The 13,942-nt window shown below is 38.9% G+C and overlaps 1 pseudogene; it reads right to left on the bottom strand.

The window, feature by feature from the left end:
• Positions 1-2,000: 2,000 nt before the first annotated feature.
• LOC102247125 overlaps positions 2,001-13,942 on the bottom strand; it is a 55,843-nt pseudogene continuing 43,901 nt past the window's right edge.

The raw sequence follows: 13,942 nt of genomic DNA, 5'->3' as shown, positions 1-13,942 counted from the left end.
TACCACAGCTTTTTTATCCACTCATCTACTGATGGGCACTTGGGACTTTTCAGGTCTTAGCTATTGTAAATTGTGCTGTTATAAACCTAGGAGTGCGTATATTCTTTCTGATCGGTGTTTTGGGTATCTTAGGATATATTCCTAGAAGTGGGATCACTGGGTCAAATGGCAGTTCCATATTTAATTTTTTGAGGAAACTCCATACTGTTTTCCACAGTGGCTGCACCAGTCTGCATTCCCACCAGCAGTGTACTAGGGTTCCCTTTTCTCCACATCCTTGCCAGCACTGTCATTTGTTGATTTGTTGATGGTAGCCATTCTGACAGGTGTGAGGTGATACCTTATTGTCATTTAAATTTGCATCTCTCTGATGATCAGTGACTTTGAGCATTTTTTTATATGCCTCTTGGCTGTCTGTATGTCCACTTTGGAAACGTGTCTATTTAGGTCCTTTGCCCATTTTTGAATTGCATTGTTTGTCTTCCTTTTGTTAAGTTGTATGAGTTCCTTATATAGTTTGGATAGTAAGCCTTTATCAGATGTATCATTGCCAAATACGTTCTCTCATACAGTGGGCTCCCTTTTTGTTTTGTTGATTTTTGTTTGTTTGTTTGTTTTTTGCTGTGCAGACGCTTTTTATTTTGATGTAGTCCCATTTGTTTATTTTCTCCTTAGTTTCCTTTGCCCTAGCAGATGTATTCTTAAACACATCACCTATATTCTCTTAATGCTTTTACCCAGCTGAGATTATACTAAATATTAAATTATATAACCTGTATGTTACACTTAATTTGAAACACAGTGTTAACATATCCATTAAATATCACTCTATAACATTAGGGCTATTCAAATATTCTTACATGTTTAGACATTTGATTGTTTTCTTTAAATAATAAAGTAATAAATACTTTGGGGAATAAAATCTTTCTTGTATTTCAAATTATAATCCCAGGATCGATTCTAAGAATTGTTTGCTTATTTATTTATTGTTTTTATCCTCACCCAAGGATACTTCCATTGATTTCTTAGAGAGAGGTGAACAGAGGGAGAGGAGAGGGAGAGAGACACATCAATTGGTTGCCTCCCTCACATATCCCCACAGTGGGCAGGGACAAATCTGCAACCATGGTAGGTGCCCTTGGCTGGGAATCAAACCCATGACCCTTCGGTCCAGGGTCGACACTCTAACCACTGGAAGTTCTGTTGCAGTACAATGAGGTTCCTCTTCTCACATGTCTATGTTTTTATGTATGTTGTGATTATTATCAAAGTTTTTCAGGGTTATAGTTAAATTTTTCAAGATTATAGTTAAATTTTTATTTCTAAACCACCTCCAAAACTCTCCAAAAGGTAAAGTACTACAGATGGCTTGTAAGATAATACATTTTAGCAAAGCTAAGTGTTTGTTCACATTTTCCAGAACATTTACATCCAAGAAGAACCAAATGGGGATACATTTCCTCATTCTTTACTCATTTAAACACCATTTGAGTTAAACATCTTCAGTTCAATGAGGTTAACTCTTAAAAAACAAATGTGTTATGTTTTATAACCATGCTACAGAATTTAGAACTGAATCAAAAACAGTTGGCTTGTCACAGCCTATATCAATTATGAAATTGATGCAAAGTTAATATTATCATAATTTCCAGGTTTCTATTTCTGTCAGTGCCAACACCATTATTTTGGTCTCCTGCACTAAAATCTTTGCCATCATTTTTAATTCTGCCCTCTTTTTGCCCATTATGAATAAGTTACTAGTAAGTCCATTTGCAACCTCATATAAAACTGCCTTAATCATCTTAATAGTAATTAATCTTTCCATCACCTATATTCTCTTTTTTTCCTAGTAAAGTTATTTATTTAGTTATACTACCAATCTCCAAGAGCTTGAAATAAAAATCTCCATAGTCTTCATTTGGACCATATGTCACTTTCTTTTAAAATATCTTTCTTTTTCTTTTTTAAATTAAAATAACCTTTAAACCACTCCATGTGTTCTACTTTCTAACACTCAGATATAGGTTTTTGGAAAGGCCACAGGTCACTTACTCCATCAAGTGGCAAATTGGCCCTTGTTTTGGAAAATCCTCCAGGTATTTATCCAGAAATATATGAAATTCTAAACCATCATCAAAACTGCTTTATAGTTAATTGGGAACTCCCACAGTCTTCCCTCTTTCGTCCACTGGATCATCTCTTCAACACATTCTGAGCCCTGACCTCAGTGGATAGAGTGTCGGCCTGTGGACCAAAAGGTCCCAGGTTCGATTCTGGTCAAGGGCATGTACCTTGGTTGCGGGCATATCCCCAGTGCGGGGTGTGCAGGAGGCAGCTTATCGATGTTCCTCTCTCATCAATGTTTCTAACTCTCTATCCCTCTCCCTTCCTCACTGTAAAAAATCAATAAAATATATTTTTAAAAAATTCTGAAAGGACTCTTCATTTATTACAGCTAACTGCTTAGCAAATTCCACAGCCCAGAGTGAAGGTGCTGTTTCAGGTGCCTCTTCAATAGCTGCCTTAAGATAAAAAGTACTAAGTCTCTTTGCCCTGACTATATTTTCTCTAAAACCTTTTCTAAGATCGGTAGTCTTATCCCAACCAACATAATTGTCAGACCCTTCATCAAACTGAATCTGATGAACTGGTTTTGTTCTAACTCTAGCTGGGGCACATCTGGCAACTTTCATATGTGATATCACGGTACTGAATCCAATGTTAGGCCTTTCTTCCTGTTTCTGTGCCATTGAGTCTTCCTCATGCTGCTGGGGCTGCCTGAGCAGCTGGTTGTCTGCTTGACAAAAGGGAGAGAATCTGCAACAGCAGATGCAGCGGCCACCAACTCAGGACTCGGTGGCCCTCTTCTCTTCTTTGGTGCATCTCCCGTAGCTTTTTGAAGCCTGCCAATTGTAGCCTGCGAACTTCTAAGCCAGTGGTTCTCAACCTTCTGGTCCTTTAAGTACAGTTCCTCATGTTATGACCCCAACCATAAACTTATTTTCATTGCTACTTCATAACTGTAATCTTGCTACTGTTATAAACGTGTCTATTTAGGTCCTTTGCCCATTTTTGAATTGCATTGTTTGTCTTCCTTTTGTTAAGTTGTATGAGTTCCTTATATAGTTTGGATAGTAAGCCTTTATCAGATGTATCATTGCCAAATACGTTCTCTCATACAGTGGGCTCCCTTTTTGTTTTGTTGATTTTTGTTTGTTTGTTTGTTTTTTGCTGTGCAGACGCTTTTTATTTTGATGTAGTCCCATTTGTTTATTTTCTCCTTAGTTTCCTTTGCCCTAGCAGATGTATTCTTAAACACATCACCTATATTCTCTTAATGCTTTTACCCAGCTGAGATTATACTAAATATTAAATTATATAACCTGTATGTTACACTTAATTTAAAACACAATGTTAACATATCCATTAAATATCACTCTATAACATTAGGGCTATTCAAATATTCTTACATGTTTAGACATTTGATTGTTTTCTTTAAATAATAAAGTAATAAATACTTTGGGGAATAAAATCTTTCTTGTATTTCAAATTATAATCCCAGGATCGATTCTAAGAATTGTTTGCTTATTTATTTATTGTTTTTATCCTCACCCAAGGATACTTCCATTGATTTCTTAGAGAGAGGGGAACAGAGGGAGAGGAGAGGGAGACAGACACATCAATTGGTTGCCTCCCTCACATATCCCCACAGTGGGCAGGGACAAATCTGCAACCATGGTAGGTGCCCTTGGCTGGGAATCAAAACCATGACCCTTCGGTCCAGGGTTGACACTCTAACCACTGAGCAAAACCAGCCAGGGCAAGAATTGTTTTTATGAGATTAAAGGATATGTGTATTTTAACTATTAATTAATAGTACAGTTTTTTTTACAAAATGATTCCATGATGTTATACTATATTCAGCAACACTGTTCCCATTAAATTTTGTGATCTTTGCTAATATGATAATAAGTATTTTCCTATGAGTTCATTAATCACATGTATTTTTTCTTTTATAAATAATGTTGATCCTTCATTCATTTATCTTTTGGCAATTTTGATGTTTTCTTATGAATCTATGTGAACTCATTATATATTACAGAAAAAATTCTTATACTTGCTGCAGGTTTTTCCCCAAAGTATTGTTTTTGTTTACATGTTTTATTTACACACACACACACATTTTTATTTTAGTGCTATTAAAATAATGGATCTATTTTTTTGTTATTTTTATTATTTGCATTGTTTCATTATTAATGCAATATGGGCATATTATAGGAAACAGAAATGCTGCGATATAGAGAGAAGAAAATAAAAAATCAGTGACAGTGCTTATAGTAAATTATTAAATAAAAAGATATCTCAACCATTATACCACAATGATGTTTTCGCCATAACTTGCAATGCAAATCCTATTTTTATCATTTCATAAAATTAAATATTTATACTCCATAATGTACTTAACCATTTTCTACTTGGGTCATTAAGGTTTTTAGTATGATGAACAATGTCTCAATAAATATTTTGTACATGAATCTTAGATCGTAGTTTTCATTGTGTTTCTGGGATACATTCCTGAAAGCTAAACTATTGAGTCAAGGGTTATAAACACATTAGGACTTGCCAACTTGCTTTCCAGGGTGTTAATTCACTCATCCACCAATGGTATCTAAGAATGCTAATACTCTTTTTAAAAGTCTGTTAGTTAAATATGTAAAGATGTTTATGTTATGCATATTATTTGGTTATAATTATGTTGGGCACTAAATAAGGTTTTTCAGCTCCAAATTCACCATTCACTACCCGGCTTGGAGATGCTGACTGGGACTAGGACTCTGCAAACTATTTCTCTTCAGCCAGCAGTTCCCTATTGGATTCTGTGACGAGGGCCCTACAAGGCGACTGCAAAACAGGAGAAGGGAGAATAAAGACTTTCTCCTTGCCATGTGCTGCTGCCAGTCTTCCCAGCCTGGGCTTCTTTCCCTGACAGCAGCCATTGATTCTGTTTCCTCCACACTCCCAGAATGACACATTGCTTTCCGTGGTGCCAGCACCCACGGGGCAGTCACTCTTCTCAGAGGTCTGGATCTCAGTTCCCTAGGATCCTCTTGTAAGCTTCCTGGTTGTGAAAACACCACCTCTTCCCTCTGTTCCTCCAGCTCTCAGCATGCTAGCGCTCATGCAGGTACATCACCATCATCTCAGAGAGTTCCATTGGACCGAGCTACACTAGTTCTTGAATCTAAGGTCAAACTAGGGCAATAGCTCTGCATATGACAATCACTGCAGGAGCTTTCTCAAATTTCCAAAGCCCAGGCCACACCCCAGACCAATTGAGTCCCAGTCTCTAGGGGTAGAAATAAGCATTATTATTATTATTATTATTATTATTAATTTATTATTTTCTAAGCTTCCCAGGTGATTACAGTGTTCAAACAAATAACCTAGGTGTTGGTTTAAACAAAATGACAGGATAATTAACATCATATCCTATATAAAAAAAGAGAAACATGTAAATTGACCACCCCTTCGCTACGCTCACCAGCTCAATCAGGGGTGAGTATGCAAATTAACCCGACAAAGATGGCAGGGTAATTTGCATACACAGGCACGGGGCAGAGAGCAGAGGGGGAGACCTGGTGGCTTGGAGGACTTGGCAGAGTGGGAGGCCATGGGACAGAGCCAGAGCAGGAAGGGAAAACCAAGAGTGTGGGGAGCACCAGGAATTCTGGGAATAGTAGTTCTGGTGGCAGCCCCAGGACCTGAAGAGGAAGCCCAGAGCGTGGGGAACACAAGGAATGCTGGCAGTCATAGTTCTGGTGGCAGACGGATCTCTTAGACACTAGAGCAAAGGGAGTCAGGAGCAAGTTACTGTTGCAGTGAGGGATGGAGGGAAAGCAAAGGTGAGAGACATAAGTAAAATCAGAGTGTCTAGGAAAAATTAAAGGAAAGATATCCTAAAACTTCCAGGAAATCTGCACCAATGAAGCAAAGAAAAAAAGTGCCTCTATTATTCTGTGAGCAACAAACCAAACTGAGTTGGGGTCTCAGACAATTCGCTCATATGACTGCAAAGACACAGAAATTCACGGATTGGAGAGGGCTCCCCTGCGGGCTCCCAGATTGGAGAGGGTGCAGGTTGGGCTGAGGGACCCCCACACCCCCCAGTGCACGAATGTTGTGCACCGGGCCTCTAGTATTCTTCTATAAGATTGCTACATTGGACTAATCACCACTCTCCCCCTCTCTTAAATCCCAGCTGCTGATAACCATAGAAACTACTTTTATCTTTTTAGTGTCTGGGCTACCTACATTTCTGTCTTTGAGTAAGGCCTAGAAAGAAAATGCATTCCTTAAATTCATGTGGTGCATTAAAGAAAACTCTTCATCCTTCTTGGAAAAAAACAGTGCTAACAGGTATTTTGGTTTCCTGGTGTGCAGGTTGGTTTGTTTAGAATGGCTTATAAGTGGCATTTAAAGGCCCTGAAACACCTGCAGTGCTCCAAAAAGTGTGAAATTCTTTTCTGCTTTTGTAAACAGTAGGGGAAATATCAGGGCATCTGAAGTTCCTGCTGAACGCCCCGCCATGCTAAAGGGAAGGTGAGCTGACTGACCTGGGCAGAGCTGCCTGCTGGCCGACAGGAAGATGTGATAAGCATGGCAAAGTGCTCATTTGGTAAAAGAAAATGTACATTTTTGTTTGAATTACTTGGCAAGGGCTAATTTCTGCTCACAAAAAGGTTTGAATGTTTGGGAAACAAGAAATCGGAATGCAGAGTGCCTTGATTTGGTTTTTGTGCTTCACATTACTCCAAATGAAAGGAGAATAAATGCAAAGGGAAGGGAAGGAGACGAAAGCAAAAGGGCAAGCTGCAGCCTTCTTCCACGTAAATGAGTTATTCTTCTTAATAAGTCCTGTTCCTGCAAGTAATTAGCTGAATATGGAATCTGAATGAATGGGTAATGCTAAATAAAATAAGAATTGACCCCAGTCCACAGCTGTTTGTTGAAGTGAACCCTGTAAGAACCTCTCAGGGCTGTGGCAAAGTCAAATGCATAACTGGTTCAGCTCAGCTAATTCAAAGCAAAACCACAATGCTTGTCTCAATTATCAGAATGTTTCAGTAGAAAATTATTTCTCTTGTGTTTTCCACTTCATTTGCATGTACAGCTTAAGATAATGTATTCACAGACACATCTCTTTTCTTTATACATTTCCCATAATTTTCAGAGAGCAAATATTTGAGGAAAAGAGAACCCACAGCTTATCTACATTGTATTACTTGTCATTTTTTTTGCATTGGAGGAAAAATGCTGCTCAGAGTGTGTTTTCAATTTGTTTTTGTATCATCCGTATACTCACTTCATTTGTTCAAAATCATTTAGTAAATTTTTACCATGAGCTAGGTATCTGGATTGCTTTCAGGTATAAGAAATGAATAATGTATGGATTAAGTATGGTCATTTATTGAGACAATCTATATATATATAAAGCTAAGTGACAGACCATATGTCCATCTGACCATCTGACCAGCTGGCTGGTACATATGACGTGCACTGGCAATTTAAAAATAAATATTGACTCGCACATGTGCAATACATATAAAGCTCTCACAAGAAAAAATAGTCAAGCACTCTGAAAGTGTTTTTAGTCTTAATATGGTATACAGGGAGGTATCTTATAAGTTTAATCAATTTATTAGTCATTGTTTTTATCAACGTTTTTATATCATGTCTTTGTTGTTATATCATGTTGTTATTGTTTATTCATTAATCAATTTATATATTATTCTCATGTACATTTTACTAATTTTCTTTCATCTCTGACACTTCTATTATAGAGAAAGGGTGAATAGCAATATTAAATATTTCTTCTAATTAATGTCCTTTCAATGTGCACGAATCTGTGCACCGGGCCATTAGTTAATTTATGATTGTTCTCTCCCTCTTTTTTTTCTTCCCCACTCTGCAGGGAGTAGCCAGAAGCATAGCATTGCCTTGCCTTGGGGATTTTGTTGGTCGTGGGTAAAGTAGTAGCTGCTTCTTTCCCAAACTGAAACGGTACCACTTCTATGGGTTGTAACCCCTGGAGGGGTACAGACATGTAGTGGATGCATCAGAAAGGTCCACTCAGGAGACAGAAACCACATAGTAATTCGAACAAAGACATTTTAATATAAAGAATTATAAAATGTAACAATGGAGTAACTGTGAAAAAGAAAGGAGAATGCTAAGGCAGGAATCTGCAAACTTTTTCTGTTAAAGGGCCTGATAATAAATATGTCAGGCTTTGTGGACCATTAGGTCTCTGTTGCAACTATTCAGTTGTGCCATTGCAGCATCAAATATAAATAAATGAGCTTGGCTGTGTTCTGATAAATCTTTATTTATAGAAACCAACAGCAGGTCGAAGTTGCTGACTCCTGTTCTAAAGAATACCTTCAGGCTGCTAAAGAGAAAATCACAGGTGCAAAATGGCGTCACTTGTGCTAAAGCCCATAATAGCAAACCTAGAGTTAATACCTGATCTAATTGTTGTTTCTGCCTCTCCAGGGAACATAATCTTAGTCAGTCTGGGATTTTCTGGTCAAGCACAAGGAAGGTAATCTGTCAAATGGGCCCTCCCCACCTCCCACAGAAAGAAACCCTTGCCATTTCTTTCCACTCAAAAAGAAGATGGCTGGCCCTAGCCGGTTTGGCTCAGTGGATAGAGCGTCAGCCTGGGGACTGAAGAGTCCCAGGTTCGATTCCGGTCAAGGGCATGTACCTTGGTTGCAGGCAACATCCCCAGTGGGGGGTGTGCAGGAGGCAGCTGATCAATGTTTCTCTCTCATCGATGTTTCTAACTCTCTATCCCTCTCCCTTCCTCTCTGTAAAAAATCAATAAAATATATTTAGAAAAAAAAAAGAAGATGCCTGGTCTAAAAATAACTTCTGTAAAAAATCAATAAAATATATTTAGAAAAAAAAAAAGAAGATGCCTGGTCTAAAAATAACTTTCTTTTCTTTTCTTTCCTCTTCTTTTCTTTTCTTTGCTTTTCTTTTCTTTTCTTTTCTTTTCCTTTCTTTTGTTTTATTTCGTTAATAGCACCCTTGCCTCACCCCTCTTCCTATAAAAACCTTCCATTTTGGACACCCACTCTTAGTGCCCTTCTAGTTGCTAGATGGGATGCTGCCTGGCTCACCAATTGCTTAATAAAGCCAGTTAGTCTTCACATTTACTTGGTTGAATTTCCTTCTTAAACGGGCCTGAGGGAGAGAACCCAAGGGAAGAACAACTTGAAAAGCAGGCCAGCTTCCTAGAGCTGGGAGCCAGACCTATCGCAGGTGGTGTCCTTGGGCCCTCTGGATGGTGACGCTTGTTGCATTGTCCTGGCCAAAGCTGGTGCGCAGGACAAGCAGAAGCAGCCTCGGTGCTGGGAGCCCACCTACTGACAGGCCAGTGGGAGGCCTGGTGCACAGGGGGTCCACACCAGGAAGGTCAGTGAGATGGTCACCAGGCTGAGACTGAGGTTCTGAGTCTGTCAGAAGACTGCACATGCCGGGTGCACGTATGGAACAGACCGCCTCTAGCAGCAAAGCAGACATAGCTGAAGTCAAAAATCTGACTGCTCAAAGGACCCAGAAAGACCAACTCCTTCCTCCTGCAATGTCCCTCTAGCGCCCTCTACTGACAACTTTAGCACTGTGCTTGCTGCAAAGCTGGTGATAAAAGTATAGATTGAGAGAAGAGACATAATAAACTCATAATCGTCACGATGCAGAAGAATTCTTAATAATATCAATCAAATCCTACCATGGAACAGGTATGCATCTCAAACCATAATTTCAGGTGGACATTCTACAATTCTAAATATTTTATTTAGCACCCAACTTCTCCCACTGCTGGGCCAGCAAGAAACTCAACCCCCATTTGTTTGGTGTACCCAACCTCTCCAAGCTTGTGTCAAGAGGCCAAGGGATTGGGGAGAGAGAAAGCATCTGATCCTCCAACTGTCTGTCCACATAGGTTTCCATGGAAAATGTCCTGTGCGTCCGCCTGCAGAGCCGTTCAGCTCTGGCTGCACTTCCCTTGGTCGTGGGTAAATTTGTTGCCAAATTTCCTCAACTCTGTCCAGGATTGGCTCCACATTTGCTATCATATTTTGAAATTTTGGATCTATGTTTTCAATAAATGTAAACAAAATTTATAGACTGGGAAATCTTTGCATAAACATATCTATTTTCATTTTTTAAAATAAACACTTTTCAGTAGACTGTGGGAGACTTTGGGAAAATGGCAAGCCTGAATAAATCTCATTCTGGAATCAGTAGGGTGCTGGATTACCTGCTTCCAGTTCCCTCCTCCACAGCTGCCCCCACACATGACTAATAGGAGTACTGCCCTCACAGCCACAGCAACATGTTTAACTTTTTCTCTCCAGTTAGCCTCATATTCATGGTGCCAGACTAGGTAAATTGAGCTCCCATAGGAATAAACCCAGATTGAGAGTCAGACCAGATCCCCTAGAAACAAAGATCCTAGTTACCTAAATAACAGTAACAAGAGCAATATGAGGGCATGTTTTCTATGTGGTAAGCACTGCCCTAACAGCTGTACATGTACTAATTCATTTAATCCTCATAGCATGCCTATGAGGAAGATGGTTGTTTTCCCCATTTAACGGATAAGGTAACTGAGGCACAGAGAGGTTTGGTGACTTGTCCAAAGTTAAGTGGCAGAGATGCCTGAAATTGAAACATCTAAGCTTTAACAGTCTTCACAGGTAATGCATTTTTTTCATTTGTATTGAGTTATAATTTACAAAATTGTATAACGTTTATAATACTTCACAGATTATTTTGATATGAAAATAGGATTGGAAATCAAGTATTTGAGCTGTACATTTAATTGTATTGACCTTCCATTCATTTATACCAATATTATAGAGTTAATTGACTTTTGTAAAATTTTACAAAGTCATACAGATGGAAAAACAGTGCTAATTCAAGATTCCACAAAATCTTACCTGTAGTACTTGTTTTGCTTCTAGGTTAAAAATAAAATGTCCATGATGATTTTCTTCTTACATTTGGTATCCCCATAGGTCTCCAGAGCTTTCTAGCTGGGTGTAGCAACTCATGTTATTACATGAGTTACCTGAAGCAGAATATTTGGGAGGGGTTAAAACTGAAGTCTCTATGGACATTCTTGAAGCCAATGTTAATCAACAGCAGTATTCCAGGAGCTATAATAGGTGTCCTAGGATACTGTATCATATATTCACACATATATGTGTGTGTATATATATGAATATCTTGTGCTGCTTAATGAAAGGGATATGTTCTAAGAAATGTGTCATTAGTTGAGTTTGTCATTGTGCAGACATCATTGAGCTTACATGGTGCAGCCTACTATAAGCGGTTCTCAACCTGTGGGTCACGACCCCTGAAAGTACATCCTGCATATCAGATATTTACATTACGATTCATAACAGTAGCAAAATTACAGTTATGAAGAAGCAACGAAAATAATTTTATGGTTGGGGGTCACCACACATGAGGAACTGTAGTAAAGGGTCGCAGCATTAGGAAGGTTGAGAACCACTGAATCTAGGCTATATGGCATAGCCTATTGCTCCTAGGCTACAAACCTGTAAAGCATGTTACTGTCCTGAATACTGTAGACAATTATAATACAATACTAAATGTTTGTGTATGTCAACGTAAAGTGACACAGTAAAAATACAATATAAAATATTTTTTAAATAGGACACCTGTACAGGGCGCTTACCATGGACTTGCAGGTCTGGAAGTTGCTCTGGGTGAGTCAGTGAGCGAGTGTCGAGTGAATGCGAAAGACCAGGAGATTACTGTACACCATTGTAGACTTTATAAACACCATACACTAGGCTACACTAAATTTATAAAACAACATGAGATTAAATCAAGCACAAGAGAAAATTATGTGATTAAGAGACACGGTAAACAGAAGATGTATGAGACTGCTGCCAGCATAACATGCAGTACTGTTTTACTGCAAAGTTGTTGGTTTTTAATATGTAGAAAGAGTACACTCTAAAGTAATAATAAATATTATAGTATAGTAAATACATAAACCAGTAACAGAGTCATTCGTTGTCATTATCAATTATTGTGCACCATACATAATTGTATAAGTCATGCTTTTATATGACTGGCAGTGCAGTAGGTTTGTTTACACCAGCATCACCACAAACATGTGAGTAATGTGAGCTACTACGTTACCATGACTACAATGAGACTAGGTGATAGGAAGTTTTAGCTCCATGATAATGTTATGGGACCACTGTTGTATATGTGGTTCATTCTTGACTAAAATGTCATTATGCATATAGAGCATAAGTGTATATATTTTCAGAGGTATTCCACAAGAGTAAAATTCCTGCATTATCCCACTGTCCAATTCCAAAATTGAGCAATAATTGTTCCATTGTAGTCATGCTTTTATATGACTGGCAGTGCAGTAGGTTTGGTTACACCAGCATCACCACAAACACGTGAGTAATGTGAGCTACTACCTTACCATGGCTACAATGAGACTAGGTGATAGGAAGTTTTAGCTCCTTGATAATGTTATGAGACCACTGTTGTATATGTGGTTCATTCTTGACCAAAATGTCATTATGCATATGGAGCATAAGTGTATATATTTTCAGATGTATTCCACAACAGTAAAATTCCTGCATTATCCCACTGTCCCATTCCAAAATTGAGCAATAATTGTTCCATTGCTAATAAGTGGTAAATCTTTTAAAACATTAACTCTAAACACCATATTGCCTGAGTTGTTATTAAATGATACTTTTCTTTCTACTTCTAAACCAAATAGTAAAAAATAATATATAAATAGTAGAGCCTCTATTATTTTTAATGCATAGTTCAAGATGTTATGAGTTTAAGGAAGAATATAGATATGTTAGAAGGACATTTGGGATGGTTTTACTTTCCAAAGATGTATTTTTCTCTAACAAAGGCATTCAGAACAAATTAATCACAAATCTTTAAATGTGCATATATTATACTCAATTATGTATCAAACAGCATTTGCATACAACCTCTAATCAAGCCACAAGAAAGCAAGCTCAACATAGTCACCACTATCTTGGTGTCTATTACTTAAGACACACAGACCACAAGCAGACAAATACAAAATTGCAATAGAAACTGATCAAACCATAATTACAACAGCTGATATGACCCATCCCAGTAAACCATTCATAAATTAGTAAATGGTAAAAAATACTGATTTTATGGAAACTGCAATAAATGAAATAAGTAATTTTGAATTGTTAATCAAAGAGAAGTGTGAGGGGGTTGGGGTGCCATCAGCAACACAGAGAAACAGGAGCTCCTCTGCTCACATCCCAACTCAGCAACAATGATGTGAGAGCCATCCAGACAAAAGTGCCTTTGTGGAAGTTATGGGATCTTGGTAGAAGACTGTGAAACCCTCATGAAGCCCAAGACCAAGGAGGCCCATTTTAAGAAGGCAGGCCTGTGCCCAGGTAGGCTCACCATCTATGGTCCTGGCTGCAGACCCAGACATAGCCCTGTGCCCCTCTGGCCTCAACTACAGCCCTGTCTCACCTTGATCCTGCCACCGGCCCCATCCACCCAGGGACCTGGGAGGAGTGACAACCACCTGTGCTCACCGATCTCAGTCCTGGCTGTGGGCCCTGAAGTCGCATGTAAACTGGCTCCAGCCCCTCTTAACTGCCAGTCCTAACTGCCTGGGACCCGGAGGGAGACACACCCATCCATGTCCCCGAGGCAAGTTCACCAACACTGGTCCAGCTGCAGTTCTTGAAGCAACCCCATAATCTGACTCCACCCTGCAAAGCCATGGTCCAGCCAAGTCCTGTCCACCCAGACCCTGTAGGAGACACATCCATCAGTGCTCCCAGAGGCAGGCCCACCACCA

This window comes from Myotis brandtii, unplaced genomic scaffold, assembly GCF_000412655.1.
Source record: "Myotis brandtii unplaced genomic scaffold, ASM41265v1 scaffold581, whole genome shotgun sequence".
Classification (NCBI taxonomy): Eukaryota; Metazoa; Chordata; class Mammalia; order Chiroptera; family Vespertilionidae; genus Myotis; species Myotis brandtii.
This window is presented reverse-complemented; position numbering and strand designations above follow the sequence as displayed.